This window comes from Microtus ochrogaster, chromosome 10, assembly GCF_000317375.1.
Source record: "Microtus ochrogaster isolate Prairie Vole_2 chromosome 10, MicOch1.0, whole genome shotgun sequence".
NCBI classification, from domain to species: Eukaryota; Metazoa; Chordata; class Mammalia; order Rodentia; family Cricetidae; genus Microtus; species Microtus ochrogaster.
In genome coordinates this window covers 9,536,268-9,562,348 of record NC_022016.1, presented here as the reverse complement: position 1 = coordinate 9,562,348, position 26,081 = coordinate 9,536,268, and positions in this window count along the sequence as shown.

The window sequence follows — 26,081 nt, the reverse complement described above, 5'->3', positions numbered from 1 at the left end:
AGAAGAATTTTAGTATGTTCCCTAGAGATCATTTTTGTGACATTTTGGTGAAGAAAGTAGCTACTTTTTGCCCTTGTCTGGAAAGTCTGCCTGAAGCTAAAATGAAGAATTATGGATTAATTACAGTGGCAGAGAAAATCTCAAAACAGCCTAATATAGACTCTGTTGCATAGTTACTAGTGTTAACTCTGTTGAAGATCTTTGATGAAAAGGAGCAAACTAAGAAAAAAATTGAGGACAAAAAGAGCACCAGGGAATGGAATGGAGATAAATTCTATGTTAAAGGAGATAAATAGATTTTAAAAAACAGAATAAAGGGAGTGGTGACCTCAGCGCAAGATCTTACACAACTAAATTTCCTACTTGTGAGCACATCTTTAATCCCAGCACTCAGGAGACAGAGGCTGGCAGACCTCTGAATTTGAGGGCAATTTGGTCTACAGAGGACATTTCAGGACAGTCAAGCATAGGCAGTGAAGGTAAGCAGAAATCTAGTGACGATGTAATTAAAGAAGAAGGCCACATATCAGCTCCAGTAAGCAGCAGAACTTGGCAGCTTTGGCCATGTGGTTGTAGTTCTGGATTGAGTTAAAGACAGAAGAAAGGAGTTATGGAATAAAGCCTCTGAGACTAGACACATGCCAGGGGTGTCCCTGAATGAAGACCTAGAGAGGCCATGAAACTGTCAAGTTGAAGCCTGAGTTGCCTTGGAGACCCCAAGATGTTAGCAATGAGAGAGTTGTGGAATATCTGCTGAGGAAGGCTGTTAATAGGGAGTGGAACCAGCAGGAGAAAGAAGTGTGTTGCAGTCAACAGAGCTGAACAAAGTTGGAGATCTGAAAAGTGTTTGACATCAGATGTCGAGATACAGAATTTGGAGTTGCCCAGCTGGTTTTTCGTCTTCTGTTGGTCCAGTATTTCCTTCCTGTGCTCCCTTCCCTGAATTTTGGAATAGTAATGTATATCCTCTGTCATTCATTATATGCTGGAAGTATGAGATCTAATTTTTTATTTTGATTTTTTTTTTACCAGTGATTTTATTTAAGAGATTTCATGAACCTCAGTAGAGACTTTGGAGTTTGTACTTTGAAACATTTGTTGAGACTGTGATAGACTATGGGGACTTATGAAGTTAAAGTAAATGCATTTTGTATTATGGTATGATTAAAAGCTTGTGGGGGTCAGAAAGTGGAATGTTGTAGTTTGAATATAATTAACCCCATAATCTCATAGGGAGTTGCACTATTAGGATGTGTGGCTTTTTTGGAATGGATACAGCCTAGTTGGAGGAAGTGTGTCACTATGGGGGTGGGTTTTGAGGTTTCCTATGCTCAGGATACTGCCCAGTGTCTCAGTCAACTTCCTGTTGACTTCAAGATGTAGGATACTCAGTTTTTCCTCCAGCAGCACATCTTCCTGCATATCTCCATGTTCCCTGCCATGATGACAATGAAGTGAACCTCTGAAGCTATAAGTGAGCATCCTCAATTAAATATTTTTCTTTTAAGAATTGCCATGCTCATGGTGTCTCTTCACAGCAACAGAATTCCTAACTAAGACATCTGGTCTGAGCGTCCTCCTGCTTTCTAGTCAGTTTTATGAAGCCTTTGAGGTTTTTTTTTTTTTTTTTGAGCTTAATGAGAATCTCTGCAGGATGTAATGTTTCACCACCTTAAGAACTTCCAGTGACTTGCAGAGTTTCCCCCCAAAATGGATGACTTCATCTCGGGAAATTGTAAGATAATGTGAGGTTTTCAGATGAATTAATTTGAGAGAGACTGCAGAGTTATACACAATATAGAAATAACAGTAAGGATATTAAAGACTTAAAGATAAGTTATTTGATCAAGGGGCTTCCACCTTTTCCTTCTTTTTCCATGCTTTCCCCTTTGTTCCCTTCCCATTCTGTGCCATTCCTTCCCTTTTCCCCTTTTCCGTCCTTTTTAAAATTAGTTTTCAAGATTTATGTGTTTTGATTTTACATATATGAGTGTTTGACTGCATATAGATATATGTACCACATGTGTGCCTGGTGCCTATGAAAATCAAAAGTGGACATCAGTTACTCTGGAACTGGAGTTACAAGCCACCATGTAGGTTCTGGGAACTAAAGTTCTCGACAACAGAAGCAAATGTTCTTACTTGCTGAGATTACTCTTTAACCTTATCATCTTATTTTTCTCTTCTTCCTTGTTTTTCTTAAGTTTTACATGCCAAAGAAATGAAAGAAATACAAGGAATACATATAAAAAGGATTTACTAGTTATTCTTCCTTTATAATAAAATGAATGTTTTTGAAGTGAATAGATTTAATCTGTTCTTGAAAATAGCTTTCTGACAACCTTCTGAATGAATTTTACCAAATAATTTGATATTAATGGTTATTCACACATTTGTAGGCCCAGCATCCAAGTGACCCCCAAAACAAGTAAAAATGTCTTCTGCTAACTCCCATTTAGTACAGACTATCAAAGTTTAGGAATCCTTACACTGTGACATATGGAAACCAAATTAAGTTTACACCAAGATATTTCTGGGTATAGAAAAAGGGAGCTATGCTCTTCTCATGTAGTATCAAACACTTGATTTTTCTTTTGTATATAGGCTTTTTATGTGAGATAGTTATATGATGAAATGATCTCTAACCGGAAGAACTCAAAGAACACAAAGCTGAGCTATTATTGTACAAAAGAAAATTTAAAAAGCCAAAAGAAATATAATATCAAAATATAAGATTTCCTAATTAAGGAAAAATATACTTTGAGAAAATTTGTAAATAGCTTCAAAAATTTTGTGTTATACCTCTAGAACTATTAATTACAGGCTGAATGAGCCACAAATATTGCGACTTCTAGCAACCACTGTCTAATCACTCACAAATGATTGCCATATGAGCTAACCCATGCTGATGAAATGCATTTAAGACCAAACTCAGTGTTTTCAAAATAAACTCAACCCATAGTCTCTGTCATTACATTTGTTGTCACCTTACCTTAGCTGACAACCAATGCGACAGAGCAGAGTACTAAGACTAGAGAAGGAAAAATAAAATGAATTCTTAAAATAATGTTAATAACAATTGGTTCAAATATAAAAATGTGTGGAGTTGAGGAAGGCAACCTACAATATAAAGTGTGATTGTCTTCAAAAAGAGAGTCTCTCTGTGAATGGCTTTGGAATCTAGATAGCACTAATGGAAGGCTGCCATTAGGGTGGTGACTTAATTTAATAAGAGTGTTCATTTCACAATGTGCGGCTTCCTATGCACACTGACAGTCAGCAGTGAAAACTGCAACTATGCATACATTGAAACTGATTCAGGTAGTACATGTGCAATAGAAATACAATTGCTGTAGGTCATGCAAGTATCTTTGGACAGTTTTGCCTACTGTAAACTTTTATTCTGGGCAAAATATATATAAAATAAGTACCCTTATTAAATGAAGTCATCAGCCTATGAGCATCCTTCAGTTAGTGCTATCTAGGTCCCAAACCCTACAAAAAAAAAAAAAACCTCTCTTTTCAAAGACAACAGATTAGCTTATATTGAAGATGGCCTTTCTCAGTTCAACAGGCCATGCTCATCACTATATAGCAGCACACATAAGAGTCACCACGGAGCCTCCACTGCCTCTACCCCCAGTGCAGTTTCAGGCAAAGTGTCTGCTACCCAGAAACTGGCATTGATTTGCAAATCTTGATGTACTTTTTACTGCTTTTGATTGGTTGGTTTTGTTTTGTTTCGTTGCTGTTGTTTTTCTTGTTGGTGTTAGTGGTGGTTTTTGCTAAGTTTTGGGGGCTGTTCCTTCTAGAGAAATCTAGTCCATTGTTGTTTTTTTCCAAGACCCTTCTCTTTTTCTCTGCCTGTGATGATAAAACAACAGAAATATGTTTGCAATTTTTTCACTGAGGGTTTTTCCTCTATTTTGTCATTTTTATATCCAAAACAAACAAACCAAAAGCCTTTGTTATTTCATAAAGTGCCATTTCCAAATAGCTGGTGTAGTAGTCCAGACTCTCTTACAAGGTTTACTTTTTCTTTTTTGCTGTTTAGCACGTCGGCAATATGTAATATGAGACACTGTAAAACTTCTTTTCTAATTTATTTCCTAAGCTTGAATGAACACAAGCAATTTAACTACAACCAACAACATTGCATGAATACAATTATCCTCACTTTCATTCTCCACTCTTATACAAACTTCCCATCTGCACACTTAATGCCTTCCGTGGAAAGGGTGCAACATTGTGTTTTGCCTTTTGTTTTTATCATGTGGTTTTCCCATTTCCCTTGTCTAATTATCTTACAGCCTACATATGACTTGATTAATGAACATACTGTAATTTTATCAACAATTTCCTTATTATCAGACATTCAGATGGACAGCAAAAGATTATCCCTTCCTTTATTTGAATTTTAATTTAATGTGAATTCTCAAATGTAAATTTTATAGAGACAAATGGCAGAAACATTTCATTCTTAATAGAATCTAATTAAAATACAAAATGATGGCTGCAAATTCAACTGACACTAAGAACTTGTGAGTTCTTAGTTCCACTAAAAACTAATTTTACTATAATGTAGTAAATATGCATTATAATTTGATCATATTTATATAAACAGGGTGTTTCATGAGTATATGTTACTATCTTCACTAACATTTTCAAAGCATGATGCCTTTTTATTAATTGCTATTTAGTCAAACCTTCATATATGTATATGATATATACCATATTCTCCTCTTATGCTTCCCCATCCTCCTTTTCCAGACCTTGCCTTCCTACTGCTGCTTTTTCTCTCTCTAGACTGTATTACTTTCACATTCATGTCATATATAGGTATGATTTCATTTTTGTATCTATATGAGAGAAAACATCATTTGTCATTCTGAAAATTGTTAATATGATTATCTATAGTGCATATATATCCTGCAAAAATAAAAAAAAAGCTTAATGAAAACATGCCATTGTGCATGTATACCAAATTTGTTTCTCCATTTCTATTGGATAACTATGTCTATTCTAGTATTTAGCTACTTTTCATAATGCTGTGATCAATACTCATCCCATGATGTGTTGACTTGGAGTTCTTTGGAGAAATACCCTGGAGTAGTATATTTAAGCCATTCAGAAGATCTATTATTAGTATTTTTAAAAGAAAACTAACTTATTTGTATAATGACTTAGACTAGCTTACATTTTCACAAGCAGTGTATAAGGGTTCCTTTTTGTCCACATCCTTGATAATATTTGTTATTATTTATTATCTCGATGAGTATCATTCTGACTGGGCTAAGATGGAATCTCAAAGTAGTTTTGATTTCTCTGGTGTCCATCGACATTGTTGTATTTACTTATTTTTATTTATTTTATTTTGTGGGACTACACATGGACTACAGTACACATATAGAGCTCTTAGAAAATTTTTATGGAAGTCAGTTCTGTACCATTCTTCTACCATGTGGGTCCTAAGGATTTAACTCAGTTTAGCCATTATCCTCGGCAGCAACTTTTTTCCTGACCAAATTCCTTTTAGTTGCCCATTTTCCATTTAAATTCTTGTTTAATTTTTAGAGTTCTTTATATATTCTAAGTGATAATCTTCTACTAGCTATGTAGCTGCCAACAATTTCCTCCAATTCTGTAAGCTGTCTCTTCACTCATATCTTTCCTTGGCAATACAGAAGCATTTTAATATGACTTCCCTTTTGACAATTGGTGACATCTTTATCTGAGCAGCTAAAATCCTGCTGAGAAAGTCATTGCATATGCTACTTGCTGGAATATTTTCTCCTACTAGTAGTTAAATTTCTTCTAGTAATTTAAAAGTCTTGGGTCTTATATTAAGGGCTTTAATACATGTGTGATTGGTTATTGTTCAGGTTGAGATACAGGGATCACTTTTCATTCTATATACTCATTTTGCAGCACCATTTGCTGAAGGAACTCTCTTTCCTTCAACATATATTTTAACGTCTTTGAAAAAATCCATGGACTGTACATTTTCTACTCTATTCACTTCGTCTCCATATATGTTTTTGTTTTTATGATTTTGCAGTATACCTTGAAATCAGGTATGGTAATAGCTTTAGTGTAGTCTGTAGGGAGGCTTGAACTGGCCCACAATCAGGGTCTTGCTTGGGTCAGAAATTTAGTGACAATTGATGAACAGATTATTGTTTTTTTCCGGTGTCTCCTTTTGTGAATGTCACAGTTGCCCTGAGTTCCCCTTATTCCAGGTCTTATTGAATGTTCATGAATTCTACCTCTATAATGGAAAGTCAACATCCATCTCAAAATAATTTATTAATTGATTTGAGCAAGGCTCATCAGCCTAAGTATCTCCCTTTTGAGCTACAACTATGTATCAGACCTGTAGACCACAGGTTAGCTCTAGTTAACTTGTTCTTTAGTCCTAACCAGTGTTCTTGCTTTTCATGCTAAAAGTTGATGACCTTCACAAACAGGAGACAATGGCATTCTTGTCTAGCTTGCCTTGTTTTTATTATAACTTTAGGCTTTTGGTAGACAAGGGATAATTTTAACAGTTATGAAACTCTGACATCTTTATTCTTCAACACCAATGCAGTAATATTATAAAATACCCAATTTCACTAAGAAGCAATGTATCTATATCTTTTCTAATATACAACATAAAATTCCTGATCTAAAAGCAATTATGCTACTAAATTGCAACTTTCCTTACTGATTTGTTTAGTTATTTAAGTAGGATGGATTATCCAATACTGAAAAAGGATAGGGAAAATATATGACTTACTTCCTAGCAATCAGCTCATTTGAAATATAAATTTTACATAAAATCTTAAAAGTTGGTATGATAATCCCTAAACAATAAGAAATTCTCAGCTGACAATTCATAATCTTCCAGACTTTGTTTGTTTTTTGTGTTTTTTCTTTCTTCCTTTTTTCTAGAAAGCATCCTAAAACTTTGCTTTAGCAAAGGAAGGCATAGTAGTGAGTCCCTCACTTGGATCTGATTGAAGACTTTTGTCAGCCAAGAAGAAGGAATTTCAGCACAGTTAGCATTTACTGTGATGGTTGCCAGCATGGAGGAAATGTGACTTTGGTATAAGAATATTTTCAAGTAAAAATAATTTAAAGTTAAAAATAAACAGCAATGGATAAAAAGCTTTCACGGTGGTTAAGAGCACTGGCTTCCCTTCCAGAAGACGTGGGTTCAGCTCCTTGTACCCATATGGCAGTTCACAACTCCAATTCCCAGCTCCAATTCCCAGGGATCTGATAAACTCTTCTGTCTTCTGCCAGGACCAGGCAGGCATGTGGTACACAGTTATACATGTAAGCAAAACATCCACAAATGTAAAATGAACTTTAAAAAATTAAAAAAATGAGCAAAACTTGAGATCTGAATGTGTCTGAATAGTTCTTGAAATCTCCTAAGACTGTAAACTTTGTTTCCAGAGGAGCTACCCCTACATGTGCTCCTCTGTCAGGAGGTTTACCTTATCAGTTGTAAATCTTTCAGGTATAGTGCAGAATCACTCGTGATCTCATTTAGGTTCCTTAGCAATCCTTCTAGGATAAAATCCGTGGAGTGCAATCAAATCATATACATGGGTATTGTAAAGACAGGAATATGTGATTCTTCTCTGAGAAGGTCAAGTTTATGCTCTCATGGGTGTCTTGTTTTCTTTCTAAGCACCTCTTCCCCTTCATCCTCTTGCTGAAAACCTATGTTAAAAATGGGAAAGTGGTAGGAGAGATAGGAGAGGGATTGGAAGAGAGGATATGGGGATGGAAATGATCTTATATGTCTATGGAATTCTTAAACAATAAGATATAACTAATAAGATTATTAAGCTAATAATAAATATTCTAAATGTCTTTTAGTTAACTCCAATTCTATTTCCCTTTGGATCCTCCTGAACTCTTTTTCTGAGGCAAATACAAAGTACCAATTGTACCTGAGCTATAGTCCCTAAAAGATTCATCGAACTCAGACTGCTGCAGGTGATTGTGAATAAGAGTTGAGGCCTTAGTTACTACCACAGTTGATAATTTTAGAAAGAGTGTTGATTATTTTTTGTTATACTTTTTGGATATACCCCACTTGTACCTTTTATCATCAGTTCCTACTGGAGCTATTGTAGAACATGCCATTCTGAACACTAGAGAATAAACTTTTTGATGAGCAAATATTCTGCATTCCTGTTGGACAGAGCATGTGAAGTCAAGCATAAGTATTCTCAGCTTTTGAGACACTGTCAGATCGCATTCCAGGGCTGGGAAATCCATCCAGATCTGTGACAGTTCTATTGTTTCCTATAATTTCATTAACATTTTCTGTTATTCATCCTTTCTATTCATCTATCTAATTAAAATGTACTACTATTAAACTTTGGCTCACAGATAGTGTATATATTATATTAGTATAGTATATACTCCAATCAATAAACCAATATCAAGAAATTATGCTTTACTAATTAATAGATTTTATTCTAATTTCCTTGTACTTTATTCCTTTTTATTGATGTTTCAATGCCCTACACTGGATACTAAATTATAATTAATTTTAATATCTCTTTAGGTCACATTTTTGTGTACATTATGCTCTGTAAGTATCCAAGGATGACCTTGAGCTGCTTCTAATCTTTGTGCTTCCACCTTTCACTCCCAAAAGCTGGAAGTATAGGAATGGGCCACCACCATATCTAGTTTTGAGCAGTGATGGGGTTAAATCCAAGCTCATGTCTGCTGAGTTAGCTTTCTGCCAACTGAATTACTCCCAACCTGTTCTTAGGTTACTCTTGGCAGTTCTAATTTTCAAATTTTATTCGATTTGAAGATTTTATAGTTATAAATAGTATTAAAATGATGTTTGAATGTCCTTGATTGGTGTTTTGTTCTTGCTTTAATATTTTCCTCACAATTAAAGCAGGTCTGTTTTTAAGAAATCCATACAACAACTGATTTACAAATTCAATGCAATCCCTATTAAAACCCTAAAATTTATTTTGAAGGAGAAAAAAATCTACTCTAAAATTCATATAGAATTCCAAGAGATCCACAGACAACAGCAAAGAACAATTCGAAATGTACTTATTATAAAGCTACAATGATCAGTTTATGCTAATGGATCATCCCAGCTTCTCTGTTAATGTGACAAAATATTCTGACCAAAGGTACCTAGGTTTATTTGACTTACATTTCTGTATCACAGAGCATCATGGAGGGAAGTCATCATGGAAACTCGAGCAGGACCCCAGACACAGAAACAGAAGCAGAAATCACTAGGGAAGGCTGCCTTCTGGTAGACTGGTAATATATCTGTCGTTAAGGTAGTCTAATTATAGCTTCCCTTCTTTGGAAAATGCAAGAATCTAGTGATTGTTCAATTCATTAGGCTGGGTATTTCAGCAGTTCCAGTCTGGTGCTGAAGAGTTGGAGGATTCTTGAGGAACTTCTGGATTTCAGTCTACATAAGAATATTGAAGAAGCTAGTTCTAATATTCATGAAAAAATACTACAGCAAGAAGATAGATATTCTTGCCAGCAGGAGTGGGAATAAACAGGCAAAACGTCCTCCTTTCGTGTTCTGCTATCTGCACTGCCACTAGAATGTGCCAATCACATCTCAGGTAAGTTTTCCTGCTTCAAATAATCTAATCAAGAATATCCTTTATATGAATGTCCAGCATGTTTTAGTTTGATTTCAGATACAGTCTATTTGATAGCCAAGTGAACCACAAGGTTAAGGCCAGTCTGACCTTGGCTACATAGGACTCCACATCAGAAAATAAAACTAAAGCTAAGAGCTATTGTCAATTGATAGTTTCTGGAGAAGCAACAGTTAATTTTCTTTAAGAGTGTTGCCACTGAAAAGCTGACCAGGCTCAAATAGAAAGCCATGTACTCATAAATACGTGGGCCACACTAATTTGACTTGATGAGAAAAAAATGGAACACCATTTAGGTGGATAGACAAGGAGGAATAAATCTGGGAGAAGTTGTGGATGGAAAGAGTATGTTCAAAATGATTGCACAAAATTCTCAGCTAATAAAAAGTAAAATTTAAAAAGATGAAGCTATGGTAGCCAACACAGTTTGGTAATACAAGAAATAGATGTATAAATCACTGAAACAACAGAGACAGTCAAGAAAGAAAGCATCATATATATGGTCACATAATGCCCACTTGTCTGTCTCATGACCAACCTCTACTAAAACACTATCCTATTTTAGAAAAAGCTTAGTAATAAATTTCTCCTATCTTGGTTAGTATTTCCACTTCTGATCCTTCAGAGACCATGCATCCCTTGCACAAAACACTTTAATCCTGAGCTCATAGATGGGCACATATTTTGCTTATTTATTTATAGAAATGTTCAAATAATGAATATTTTCAGTTGTAGGGAGAACTGGTATTTTTTTTCAAAAGTACTCAGTTCTGCTCATGTAGCAGGTGCAAAACTATTTGTGTATTTATGTGCCAATAAACATTCATTGCCAAAAGAGGTTATTGACAATTTTGACCTCTTTGATCTAGCTTGAATCACTACCAGTTTATCTTAAAGATAAAATATACGTTCTTTAATTTTAAAAGATTATGCATGGTCTGTTTGTGTTAGTATCACAAGACTCCTTCCTTACCACTGAGTCTCCATATTTTGGTCACAGATTTCTCTCTTTCTTCCCTACTGTTTGAACAGAAGTTTATTATCAATATGATGTGTTCCTATCAAATGAGTGAATTAGTCTTATAGAATCTTTGCACACCTTTCTTTCCATAATAGAAACTTTTCTAATATTATCTCTAAAAAGAAATAGACCTTCCAAGACAACCTACCTCAGGGTTCTTCACCTCTATCATTCTTGATCTAAATTATTCTGCTTTAATTTCTTTATAATAAACAATGAAAATAAAGTGAGACTTTGCTTACTCTCCAGAGTATATTTTTACCCCTACACACCTCCCAATCAGGCTGCAAGCCTGGAGAATTTAGAACTCCTGTTTTCCCTATGTCCAGTGTATATGCTGTACTTTGCAAATGACATGTATACTATAATTTCTTCATAAATTTTTAACATAAAAGAAATAAAAACTATACTTAATGAGATATCAAGAATAAGAGATATTCTGTTTTATTCATGACATTTCCTTCTCCTATACCCTCAGCATAAAATAATTCATTAATATCATAATTTAATATGCCCCACACTAACTTTGAAAGTCCATATCAATTTGCAATTTAATCACAGCAAACCTTGCATTTCAGGCTTAATCATAAACAAATACATGTTTGCTTCATGTATTATGTATTGACAGTGTAATACAAAGCTAAATGTTCATGCTTTCACCATTTATCATAAAATCTTTTGATGGTTTCTGAATAGTTCAGCACAAAGATACTTGTGATAAAAAATTATAAAAATCCTCATAAAGCACATGATACTGCATAACCATGAATCCTGTCCTAGTGACATCTGCTATTTATTAAAGCTGATCCTGTGCAATACTTTCAGGTATTACATAGTTGTCCTTTCATGAAATTTATGTTTGGTATGAATGTTTCTACAAATATTTGTGGACTATTAATGCAGCTCTTACTCATGTGTTTTAATTTACAGTTATTAAAATAATTACTCAAATTATCTGTTTACTCATAGATTCTGACTTCTGAATAAGCAAATGATCTTCAATCCATTTTAATTCTCTGTTTATAGCAACCAAAAGATAAAAGTGTTTTAGTTTTGTAAATGCTATCCCAGAAATACCACATGTCTGCTAGCACAGTCAGTTTCTGTCTAAACACACAGAAGCAGAACTGAAGTCAGATAGGTAGATACTATCCGGGTCCATGGTCCAGTAGCAGGCAGGTTGTGTGTTGATGGCCGAGGCTCCTGTTGCCATCAACGGCCACGTGGATGCCTGAGGTTTGAACTGCTGCTTTGGGTGGGTGGGTGTTCCAAGGCCATGCCACTGGGTCCATGCTGGACCAAGTGACCTGTGTTGCCAATGAGGGCCATGGTGACATCTGGATCTGGGATACTGCAAAGGACCATATCTGTGTCCATGGTCCAACTGCAGCTGAAGAATGTGTGGTTAATCATGGCCCATATTGCCACCAAGGGCCACACAGACAGGGATATGGACTGCCATATAGGGCCATCTTAGTGCCCAATGGCTGAGCCTCTGCTGTGCCATATAGATCTGAGTGGTCTGTGCTGCCACCTAGGGCCATGGTGTCATCCAGGCCTGGACTGCCTCAGGCGGCCATGTTTGTGTCCATGGCCCTGCTGTGGCCACAGTCTATGGTGAAGTTAATGGCTCCTGTTGCCACCTAAGGCAATGAGGATAATAATGAACAGAGTTGGTCTCACCCTTCACTGGCTGAAGCACTAGGGAGAACTGGCCCTGCCCTCGCCAACTACAGCACTCCGGAGAACGGGCCCTGAACCTCATTCGCAGCACAGTGGAGTTAGCCCTCTTGGCACGGATTCAGGTGAGCTGGCCCTGAAGGTGTGAGAGCAGGAAAGGTAACCCCATGTCTGTCATGCAGTGGCATAGGCAAGAGAGAGACAGGTTTCCCACCCCTTGCCCCTTGTCCCCTACCACATAGAGCAGACAGGAAAAGTTTGCCCCAGGGTCACATGAGTAGGAAAGCTGAACCTGCCCCTCTTTGGCTGAAGTACCTGGAAGAGTGGTTCCCCCACCTCACCTGGGCAACACAGTAGAGCTGACCTGTTGACGGGAGTGTAGGTGATCTGCCCCTGGTAAAAGTGAGAGGGAGATCTGACCCCACCCCTCATCTGCCATATTGAGAAGTAGGCAAGGGAGTAATATACCTCTCTCTGCCCATAGTAAGTGGGAGAGCTGGTCCTAGGCTTATAAAAGTGGAGGAATTGGCCCTGCACCTCATCCACACAGCACATCATAATGGACCCTCTTGGTGGGGTTGCAGGTAGGCCAGTCCAGAAGGCATGAGAGCAGGAGAGCCAATACCAACTCATCAACCATGTGGTGACTGGCATTTGTGAGGGAACAATGCCCCCTCCCCTTTCCCCTTACCACCTGCAGTGGGTGGAAGAACTGGCCCTGGGATCATAAGAGAGAGATCTGGTTCTGCCTTTCACTGACTGCAGCTCATACAGGAGAGCAGGCCCTACATCTTGCCTGGGGAGCACAATAGAGCTGAGCCTGTTGTCAGGAGCGGAGGTGAGACAGTCCTGTGGACATGAGAGCTGAAGAGCAGCACCTGCCTTCTCTCTCATATGGCATCTGGTGCCATGGGTGGGGGAAATATGCCCTCTCCACTACCCATTGCCAATTGTAGTGGGAGAGAGAGCTGGCCTTGAGGGCATGAGAACAGAAGACCTGTCCCTATCCCTCACCAAATACAGCCTTTATGAAAGCAGGCCCTGCAGTCACCTGGTCAAAACAGCAGAGCTGTCCCTTGTGGTGTGGGTGTAGGAGAACCAGACCTGAGGGCGTGACATCAGGACAGCTAGCCCTGCTCCTTGCTGCCTGCTACACTGTGTGAACTAGATGGGGCAGTGCTGGAAAGCTCAACCTGGTGTTAATGATGAGCGAAATCTGGCAGGCTGACCAGCCCAGATATCATTCAGACCCAGGATCAGAGATATAAGTTAGCCCACCTATGTAACCACCTAATCTATGAACTGTTGGAGTTTGTGAAGGGGTCAGACCTGTTGATCAAAAGCTACAGCATCTCCATGACACAAGGCAACAACAGGATATCCAAGAGGAGTCCCAGTGAGAGCCAATAGGGTAGCAGAAACCAGAGGCCAAAAAAGTAGCAGAAACCAGAGGCCTCAAACCAGACCAATGATCCATTCCTTGCAAAGAATACTTACAAGTAAAGATGTATGAACTAAAGGGTGTACTGTGTGACTCACTGGGCCACACTCCAGTGCCCATGCTGAGGGTTCTTGTTTTGTTTTGGATTTTGGCTATACTTTTAAAGGGGAGGTCACAACAGCATAGGGCAGAGGCGACAGGGTGGGGAGATGAGTGGGATCAGGATACATCATGTAAAATCCACAAAGAAACAATAAGAAAGTTAAAAAAAGGAGAAAAAGGAAGCCATCCACTAAATCCTCACACTAATATGCCCTTCCTCCTTCAAGGCCCTGATACCACAGCACACTGTCTTCCTTTCCTCAGAGAGACTAACGTCCTTCAGTTATTCAGATTAAAAAAAAATAGCACTTATGAAAATGCCTATCTTATCTTTTATCTCTGTATCCCCTCCATCAATCATGATCTACCCACACATGGGAATTGTTTTGTACATTTGATTTATCATATTTGGTGACTACCATAATACACGAGCTCATGTTGTAGCATTCCAGGCTTTCCTAATGAGTAGTTACAGATGACGAATACAATCTCTAAGACACTGCTTCTGTCTAACAAGCCTAATTTCTCAAACTTTTCTACATACTTTAAGATAAAAATCATCACAAAGTATTTCTGCTTCAACACTAGTTTCATATTTGAGGCCAGGAAGCACCATTCTCCACTACTCCAGTAGGAATTAAATTAGAGAAGCTCTCTTCTCACACAGTAGAACTCAAATACTGTCACTGACTCCTCAGAAGTCATGGCTTCTATCGTATCGTTATTCTTGACTTTCTCTGATAAATTCTGCGTGTTTTCTCTCCTTATTAAAGCATGACACCAAACTGAATTGCAGGTTGGAGTCTGGTAGCACAAAATTCAGTGCAGCTGCTTTCCTACTTGTCCTGTATACTGTATTCCTAATCACCTCCCTTGCTTAACCATTATGGCTTTTAAAGGGCACATACATATACCAATTGTACAAAGAATGTTATGATGACATTTTCATTCATTCATATAATGTATTTTATCATAGCTACCCACATCTTTTTAAGAGATTCTAAGTTTATTCACATTTAAAATTTAAAACCAAGTACAATTTTGTTCATTAACCTCGGCTATATTTTAATAAGCCTTGTTGTTTTAATGCTTTATCTTGGCTTCTAATATCACTGAATATTGACTCAAGGATATCTTATATTTGATTATCTTCAAAATATATTAAAGACTTGATGAGGTTTTTATCTTTGCTTTTTATTCCAGTAATTAATTAAAAGTTTTTAAAAGAGTTCTTGACTGGATTAAAAGAAATCTATGGCTTCGCAATCTCAGGTGGTCATTTTATTTCTTGCTGTTTTTCAACTAAAATTCATGATCCACAAGAGGACTTTTGGAAGCCACTTAGTTAGAATATGTGAATGATGCAAATCAGAGTGCTGTTATCTAGAGATCTAAAACTTAACCTAGGCATCTCAGCCAGAGAGCACACTAGAGTTCTGTTTTAGATTTGTAAGATATAAATTCTCTATAAAAGGAAAAGCTATTTTTATTTATTTTTTTATTAAACTTATTTATTTATTGAGGATTTCTGCCTCCTCCCCGCCACCGCCTCCCATTTCCCTCCCCCTCCCCCAATCAAGTCCCTCTCCCTCATCAGCTTGAAGAGCCATCAGGATTCCCTGACCTGTAGGAAGCCCAAGGACCGCCCACATCCATCCAGGTTTAGTAAGTTGAGCATCCAAACTGCCCCCCCCCCCCCAAAGCCAGCACGTGCAATAGGATCAAAAACCCATTGTCATTGTTCTTGAGTTCTCAGTAGTCCTCATTGTCTGCTATGTTCAGCAAGTCCGGTTTTATTCCATGCTTTTTCAGACTCAGGCCAGCTGGCCTTGGTGAATTCCCGAAAGAACATCCCCATTGTCTCAGAGTGTGGGTGTACCCCTCTCGGTCCTGAGTTCCTTGCTCGTGCTCCCCCTCCTTCTGCTCCTGATTTGGACCTTGAGATTTCTGTCCGGTGCTCCAATTTGAGTCTCTGTCTCTGTCTCCTTTCATCGCCTGATGAAGGTTAATATTCAGGGGGATGCCTTTATGTTTGTCTTTGGATTCACCTTCTTATTTAGCTTCTCTAGGATTGAGAATTATAAGCGATCAGGGAAATGCAAATCAAGACAACTTTAAGATACCATCTTATACCTGCCAGAATGGCTAAAATGAAAAACACCAATGATAGCCTTTGCTGGAGAGGGTGTGGAGAAAGGGGTACACTCATCCATTGCTGGTGGGAATGCAAACTTGTGCAACCACTCTGGAAAGCAGTGTGGCGGTGAAATCCTGTGTGATCAGGAAATTCTGGATTAACCTACCGCTGGACCCAGCAATACCACTCTTGGGAATATACCCAAGAGAGGCCCCATCATACAACAAAAGTATATGCTCAACTATGTTCATAGCAGCATTGTTTGTAATAGCCAGAACCTGGAAACAACCTAGATGCCCTTCAATGGAAGAATGGATGAAGAAAGTATGGAATATATACATATTAGAGTACTACTCAGCAGTAAAAAACAAGGACTTCTTGAAGTTTGCGTACAAATGGATGGAAATAGAAAACACTATCCTGAGTGAGGTAAGCCAGACCCAAAAAGAGGAACATGGGATGTACTCACTCATATTTGGTTTCTAGCCATAAGAAAAGCTATTTTTAAAAAATAGTCATATTGCCACTACCATAATCCTCAACAATAATTTGATCATATCACCTCATTCATTTGACCCATTATATATTGATGATTTTCACTGCTAAAAAAATCACATAACTGGCATAAAATTTTGTGAATAATCTTTCAATATTACATTTACAGTACTTCACTGTCCCATGAAAAAATAGATATTTCTCAGTTTCAGTCTTTCTATTTTATTCATATCCCTATTGTAGGGTTCTTATGTAGAGTATAAATCATGAAGGATTATCTCACAGCAGAATAAGATCCCATCAGTTCATGTGCCTAGTGTTTGTGAAGGCGTCCTAAATACACAAGCCACAGCTCAGAATGGTCTGGTATGAAGCAAACCCCAGAGTCTTTGATGTAGAGACCTTAACACAAAACAATGCAAATGACTTTGGGAGTGATTTTCCCCCCATTAATGAACATTACTTCAGGGAGTGTAAAGGCAAGAGGCATATAATTTCTGAACTATTTACATTGCTAATTAGATTCGTACAGGAGGTGTCTTCCTAATGCAGCCGATTACAAGGGCTCCTAAGTGTTTGCCTTACAGTTGTTAATTACTGCAGAAGCCAATTAATTGCTGTTGACTTTTTGTATTCTTTCACATATCGCCAGTTAATATTTACATTTATAATGAAGACACAATTGGCAAACACTGTGTCATTTTGTAATGAACAATTCCAATGTCTAAACAATGAACACATTATCCTCATTTGTGCCTGAAGAATGAGCTGATTAGCATATGTTCTGTGCATGCTAGAGCATTGCTTTTTCTTTTCAAGAATAAAAACATCACATTGTTGCAGAAAATACAGGTGCATTGTCCCCAGGGCCCTTGGAAATGCTTCCTGCCATATGCTGTCCAGCAAGGCAAACACACACACACACACACACACACACACACACACACACACACACCAGGTATAAAAAAGTACAACTACAATAAATTAAATTTCTCTTAGTTTTTCTATATAGGTTTGTGTCTTAATTGTCTTTTCATCACTATAGTAACACCTGAGATCAGATAACCTAGTTAACAGAAAGAATTGATTCTGGTGCACAGTTTTATGTCACAATAACTTGGCCTCATTGCTATGGACTTGGCACTGAAGCAGAAGGCATACAGAAGTGTGTTTGCAGTGTATAACCCTTTACCCCATGTCCAGAAAGCAAAGAAATAAAAGATGGGACTGGTGCAAAGCTTCTGCATGCAAGTGCACAAAGCTAATTGCGACAAGAACTTCTAAGAGGCCCCATTTCTTAAAATTTCTTCAGTTTCCCAAGAGTGTCATGCTAAGGATCAAGACTCACAATAGTTCTTAAGAGAAATATAGTTCTTTCTAATAACTTAGTGTCTCTTCCTCTCTGTATCTGTCTGTATTCTCATACCATGGGTCACTCTTAACTAAAGCTCAAAAGACCAAATAAGCACACATTCTAGCTTCCTTTTTATTCATGATTAGCACTAGTTATATCTATTAATAATGTACATCTTTCCTGATCTTCATTCAGGAACTAATAGGGAAAAATGCAAGAAACACAATGGATTTTCTAGTCATGATGGAAGTCAACAAACATATTGCAGTAGTAGCAGCAGCAGTAGTAGGCATAACGGAGATCTTGATGTTTCAGATGTCAATGAACAATAATAAATAACATTTATCTATGCACATCAACCTTTTGGGGTGTTGTTTAACCTTTATTTCATGGCTTTACAGTCTTGTTACCAGCCTGCTAAACCTCCTGTTGATTCTGAAAGCAATCTAGTCATTAATAATAATAATAATAATCCCTGAACAAATCAGCCAGTTTTTTCTTAGCTATTAAGAACAATTATGTGTATTTTGCAAATTTGAGCATGGGTAGAGGAGACATTAATTGTCCACCATGTCAAGTTTTTTGTATTCATTTACTTTTTATTAAGTAATGTGCTCATATTTCTCTTCTTCTATTAAAAGCTAAAGGAAATGAAGTAGGATCCATTTGGAGCCTTGTATCACCACCAAAACTAAATGAATAAAACACAGATATGAGACAACATATGTCAACCCTTGTCTTTATCTGTACCTGCCAAAGGGCATAAGTTGGAAATCATTCTTTACTTAACCAGTACATTTGCCAAAGTGTGTATTGTAAACATCAGAAGACTGAAGTGATTTTATCAGGCAATTTTTCAACAGTACAAACATAAATTTCATTCCCAACCACCACTGCGCATCAAAAGAGAGGTGGAAATGCCTTCCGTAAAGAGCAGAGTGTCTCACCGTATCATCTCCTGAAGTTGTGTTATGCTGTCGTCCCTCACAGCTCGTTCTTTCTTCCCTAATAAATACCAGGATCAGGCATGAGACATGGAAAATAAAAAATTAAGTATGCATGTTCAGTGAATACTTTAACACACAATAATTAGCCAAAGAAAAAGATTTTGATATACTGTAAGGGCTCTAAAAACAATAGAAGAACAGGAAAATGGAAAACAAAAAAAAATATTTAGCATCTCAGTCTAAAATAAATTCAAAGTAGGAAAAAGTTCAAAATTCTTTCTTTCTTTCCTTTCTTCCTTTTTTCCTTCCTTCCTTCTGTCTTCCTTTTTTCATTTCTTTTTCCTTGGTTTAATACCACACCAAGGTCAATGTAGATCTACAAATTATTTGAACATAGTGGAGAGAGTCACTCTGTGTATGTTTCTACCATACACACGTAAATGGAAGTTAAGTAGATAAGTGAGAATGACCTTACTAGGATCAAAAGATGATGAGAAGTAATTGATAACTGTTGTTTCTGCTTCTCATTGTTATGATGAAATTGATTTAATTATATGAGGTTTTATAATTAGATATATAGTTTTACTTTTAATAGTCATCTCTAAAAATTTATGGCAATTCCAAGAATTGCTTTTGCAAGTAAGTTGACATAAGTCATTTTTGTCACCTTGCTGCAGAATGCTGCAAATGATAACCAGGTGATCAGACTCTAACTCATGCTCATAGAATCAGGAACTGTCTACCTATAACAGAGATTCCAAGATTCTCTTTGCTGGATGTTCATAAATAAAATTAACTTGAAAGGATTGGAGTTAGCCTGGCAGATACTGTCATTCACTTCTTAAAAATGCTTCTAGGAACAATTGTTGAACATGTTATGTATTTTTGGTTCTTTTGATGGTGAATCTTGATTCTAAGCTTCATTGACAGAATTATTATTACTTTTATTACAGAATTATTTCTTACTATTATGACTAAGTGACTCTAAGAATCATCAAGAGCTTTGAAAGATGACTGATCACAAGAATACAAAGACATGAAATAAAGGAGAAACACCTAAAAGAGTTCATGTGCTGATGGAGGAGGGTCAAATGTCTATGTGTTACTTTTATTGGTTAATAAAGAAACTACCTTGGCCCTGATTAAACAGGAAATTAGGTAGGCAGAGTAGACAGAACAGAATGCTGGGAGAAAGAAGCCGAGTCAGGCAGTCGCCATGATTCTCCCACCTGAGACAGATGCAGGTTAAGATCTTTCCTGGTAAGCCACCTCGTGGTGCTACACAGATTACTAAATATGGATTAAAGCAAGATGTCAGAATTAGCCAATAAGAGGCTATAGATAATGGGCTAGGCAGTATCTAAAAGAATACAGTTTCTGTGTAGTTATTTCGGTTAAAGCTAGCCGGGTCGTGGGACGCAGCCTGCCGCACCACTACAATGTGCACAGACAAAATGTATTTGCTAATGTTCATTGACATCTAAGATATTAAGCTCTGGACTCTGGAGCACATTGATTGGTAAATACCTCAGATCTTATCTTTGAAGGAATTCCCAAAGGGATTAGTTAAGGTAGGGAACAGCTTCCCTTAGATAATTGAATATGGCCAGTACCACCCCAGGATAGAGGGTGCATGAAATAAGATGGGAAAGGTGAACACCCATGTTACTGTAAGCAGTCTCTCCTTTGGCTTCTTTGCCACCAGGAGGGAAACAGACTCATTCCACATGCTCACTTCAGATCCAAAGTAATGAAACCAACAGACTACAGTTGAATCCTCTGATACTGTGAGACAAAGTAAATCCTCCCTACCTTTAGTTGCTTACATCTGGAATTTCATTACAGCAGCATAAAATCTAGCTAACCATTAGTTAGTCTCCAACCATTAGTACTTGCTCTGGCAAATCTACAAAGGTGGATGTTACATTGCTTCCCAAGGATGCTGACTATGCTCAGGTGAAGGGATGTTTCCATGAGGATATCGTTTAAACATCAGTGGACATGCCTTCAAAATTATTATTTTCTTGAACATGGGAAGGTGGATCATCAGTTACAAGGACATTTTGAAAAAAACTGAAGGTCATTTCCCAGCACCCATGTTGGTTGACTCAGAACTACAGCTCCAACGCCAATAAATCCAATGCCCCTTCTGGACACCATGCTCACCTGCACTCATTTGCAAAAACACCCCCTATACACAAAAATAATAATAAAATTAAAAGCTTTTTAAATATCATTGTATTTTAAATGATGATAAAAAGTTTTTTATCTATTTATAACCCTTTGATTAAAATGTTGACAAGCATTCAAATTAACACACTAATTAGCAAATAGGAAAAATAACTGGAACCCCTTGATACTCAACTCTAAATACAGACCATATGCTAGCTTTTTATATATTATTTGTATTTCAGTTTATTTTTGAAACAAAACAAAAAGTGAGAATTTTAGCATTAATCAAGTTTACCTGCTTAAATAATTTCAAATTTGTTCATCTAATTTTATCATATAATTTAATTTTAAGATATATTGTTAAGTTTATACTAACAATTTCACTTAAACTCTTTTGGCCCCTGAGAAGTACTTTTAACACTGAGTCAACTCTCAGTCAAGCAAAACCAGTATGTGGTACATTTACAGATTATTTCCATTCCATAAGCCTTAGAGCTTTGCTCCTGTCCTTAAATTTCTCTTTCCTCACTTTTTTTCTCATGTTTAATTTCATGTATTAATTGTTCTGGAAGTTCTTATGTTTTCCTTCTCTTTTGCACATTGTAAAGACTAAGCTGATGAGGTCACACATGTGCTTTGACTATCATCCCAATGATGCACGAAAACCATAATAAATCAACTTTCCATGTTATTACAGAATCTAAATGTATAGTAATCATTAAAAAAAGTTTATTTTTCTTGACCTGTGCTCTTTTTGGTGCATCCCTCTTACAGAGTACAAGATGCAGAAGTCCTCTGCATTCTTCCTGTGTTTCCATGTTTTCCTTGCATACTCGGCTTCATCACATATCTGCTCTGATTTTTTATCTGTGTGTTACCTTTTTAACCTTATATGACAAGGCATGACAGCCCTTAGAATTAGGTAAGAGTGTCGTCATTCTTAAAGCTCACTTGACTATTTCATTAAAATAAGTTTTAAATGAAATACAAGGAAGATTATTTTTTAAGACATCTGGGATATTAAAGGAGAAAGAAATTACAAACTTAACTGATTCAAATTAATATAGTACCATATGTAAATGTATGCCTCATCTCTCTGCCCTCTTGCTCTCCTTCTCTGAGGACAAGAAGAATGATGAAACCCCAGTTGAGCTAAAAGGTCATTTAAAGAGCTTCCAGCTGTCCAACTAACAAAACTGTATTAGTAAAGGAATTGGGGCTCCATTTTATATTTAATTTTCTGTATTGTCACTACTATGAAATTGTAGATGTATGAATATCTCATTGAATATTATCAGTCTCATCCTTGGGACAGTGAATCTCAGACATTTCATCTTTGTTCTCTTCCAGCATGCTCTTTGTTTGGAGCTAGTGGTTATGGACATACTTGGCATGTGAGCATGTACACACACACACACACACACACACACACACACACCACTCCAACCTGGGAAATCATTCAAACAGAAGGAATGAAAGATTAGAGAGAACCAGCTGGATAGAATGAAATTGGCAGGGTTCAACCAGTAAAAGTCAATGTGCCAAGATTCAGTCTTCTGTTAGGTTGTCTGTTTCCTCCTAACAAATGACTCTAGAATATTTATAGATATAAAAGCCTTCTCATTCTCCACAATAGCCAATAATGTGTCATTTCTGGTGTTTTAATGTCATTCATGTGGAAATACAGACTTGTATATAGAACATGTCAACATAGTTGCCTACAAGTGTAAAACAAGGAGTAGAACCCATTATTTTTTTGTATCAGTTGCCAAATGAAAACAGAATCTGTAGAGACTTTGTACAGTTGGCAGATACCATGTGTGTTTCTAGCCAATAGAATATTCTTTTGCAGACATTTTTAAGTTGAAGTATTTTGAATATGTACATTTCCAGTCTTTAACTTCAGGCTTCCAAATTACCTCAATAGTACATAGTCATTTTTGTTGAGGTTATTTCTTACCTAATTTCAACTCAAAAGTTAAGCCTTGGGGTTTAGTGTCTGCCCATTTGCTCAGTCAAGAAACTTGAATTTCTTGATGTTTTATTTAGGACAAAATCTGCACCCAACTCTTTAATGATATGCATGGCAGGTAGCAGGTCAGAAAATTGTTTGTCCCTTGATCTTTCAAGTGTAAAAAGGTGAAAATTATTTTTAGATTATTATCACTTGAAAATAACTTCTATTTTATATGGGAACTTGAGAAAAGAGTGAGGGAAACTTAAATGCATATGTTTTGATGTAGTAGCATATAAGGATTGCACATTTATAACAGATTCTGAACTCATGTAAATGTAATTATCACAATTGTGTGTCCGTGATCCACAGTAACTTTTCTTCATAAGTGGGGTCTCCTGGGTAACACATGTGGTGAACAGCAGAACAGATCCGTGGGGCATCTGACAGATCTAACTTACATTTTAAATGTGTTTTATGCCAATGTCTAATTGTGGAGTATGCAACGATTTTTGTTAAAACAAATTTTAAATTTTTACACAAGTAAAAGTAACTATTACATGAAGTATAAAAAGTCTATAAAAATACAAAAAAATAAAGATTGCCATTTTATGAGGTTAGAAAGTGCACCAGAAACATGACTTTGAAAAGGAATCAAACAAGGCTAATAGCATAGAGAAACATTTCCTGACATGGTATTTAGGGCATTAAACTTACCCAAATGTTCACTTTTTCTCCTTCAAATTCTAGTCTTTAGGGCCCAGGTAAGTAGTATTGTAGTAAGCACAACTGTTTGGGAAGTGAAAAACTGGGGAAACACAGTGAGCATACAGTGTCTGAAAGGGTTACTGGTGTTTGGATTCAAGCAATCATGGTAAATAGAAGCAATTATTTTTATATTTGTTAGGTGTAACTGCAAATTTATATTTACATGAGAAATTCTGTAATTTGTCAATATTAGTTAAAGGGACCAAAAAAGAATATGTGGGCTGAAAAATAAAAGAAAATTCTTAGTCACTATCTAGGTTAAAACTTTATGTCCGTTACCTGGCTGTACATGGACACACACATGAAGAGGGAAATGGTGACCTACTTCTCTTCAAGTACCTAGAAAGGTCTTCAGATACAGTGACACCTAGTTGGTGTCATCATCTCGTTAATAAAAAGATGAGGCAATGAAAGCTATTTACAGAACCAACTAAGACATTGCTAGCTCAGCATCTCCTCCAACTCCTTTGGAGTTTTCTCCTGTTGTTTAGAGGGAAGTAGGAGATGTCACTTGTAGAATACTCTACCTTACTAATGCATTGCTTGTGAGATGCATATAAATGCACAGATTTTGGAGTCAGTGAGAAATATGGTTCTCATTTTTTCAAAAGTAGTGATGTCTAAATACATGAGAGGATATGACCCACAGGAGCTTCTTGGTCACTTTTGACAACCATCCTTTAACTACCGCAGACGGAAATAGTTGATGGATATTTTCAGGTGTTTCTTGAAAATTGTCACACTTTCCTGACATGCTCATGAAAACTGAACTGCATGGCTGAGAACTTCAGACTGCAGACAACTCCAAAAGTCTAAGCTTCGTAATTTCTGTATTAGTGATTTTTCTAACTGGAAGAAATATAGTGCCTTTAATTTCCTTAACTCTATCAGAATGGACATCGCAGCATTTGAAATGGTAGAAATATAAGCACATATTTTCTATTGCAAGCAGAGTCATTGTGGTGATCTACACATCACAGCACGTGGTCTTTCATACATGGTTCAGTAGACCATTCTATCAGCATCAAGATAACATCTCACAGTATAGTGATGCTGAATCACTTAGTATTTCCTGTAGGATTCCATTCTCTTTTTGTTTCTGCCTATAATTTACACTACTGGAACCAGTTTGTCACCAAACATCATTTGAACACAAGTTTAAAAAAAAATAGGTTTCCAAAGATGAGACTGATGAGTTGGTGCATATTAAATGAAAGCCAGATTGTCACTGCCAAATTATATGTTGTTTCCAGAATTGCTGTATACTCCCAAGCCTTTGTCATATATTTTGCCAGCAAAAAACATGCAATTTTCATACTATAACTTATATTCCGTTTTAATTTACATGATTATAAATGCTAGAAATATTATCCGCAACTCCTTAATTTAATAGACATTTGATTTTCTATTTGTTTGTTTTTAGCTAGAGAAATTGGGGGTGTTTTGAAGCTTCTTTTCCTATGTATTTTATTTTTCTTTCTCATTCATTTAGCATACATTGGTAATACTTTTGCATATTGTGCATATTTCCTCTTTCTGTCTTATTTGTTTCTATCTTAACTATGATGGAAACTTAATTGTTTTCAAAAATTTTTAGTGCAAATTCAAGTCGTCTGGCCTTTTCTTTTACAACTTTGACTATTTTACATTGCTCCAAAGACCTACCCTCCCTGATCAAGAAACACTACTCTTCTAGTGTGTTTTAATCCTGATGTTTCAGCATATGAGTCATTCCCAAATCTGATATTCTACTGTACTCTTACTGAAGGAAGAGCACAATAATTATAGATGAAGACTCACTCATTTATTAACAAAAACCTCTTCTCTAAAGTAAGAATATGTTTCCCTATTAGTTCTGACTACAGAATGTTCTGTGTTGTGGTACACACTCTCCTACCCCACTTATTCAACATCAGTGCCAAGGTAGCAGGATCCCAGGTTCCTGAGTCATTCTCAGGAAGATGGCCACTCAGGATAGCTTCTCACCATGAGGTTTGGTGAGAAGCAATGAGTCTCTTTTGAATTGGGTCCGGTGGTAGCAGTTTATTTATTATTCTCATAAGGAAGATCCTCTTCTTGCTGACTCAGGAACTACACTCTACTGCAAGACTTAACCTGCTATGTGATTTCTTTGGGGTAGAAAGCCATGAGCAGTAATAAAAAAAATGAATCATTTCTTAAAGGGGTCCAGATATTTAAAAGGTGAAAATTAAAGGAATAATTGATACAATTTTTGATGAAATATTCTGTTTTCTCTTGGTTACTTTCCTTGGATTTGCTTTTTACTTCTCCGTGGACACAGGCCAATGCAATTTAGCAACCCCTGCACTCTACACACACACACACACACA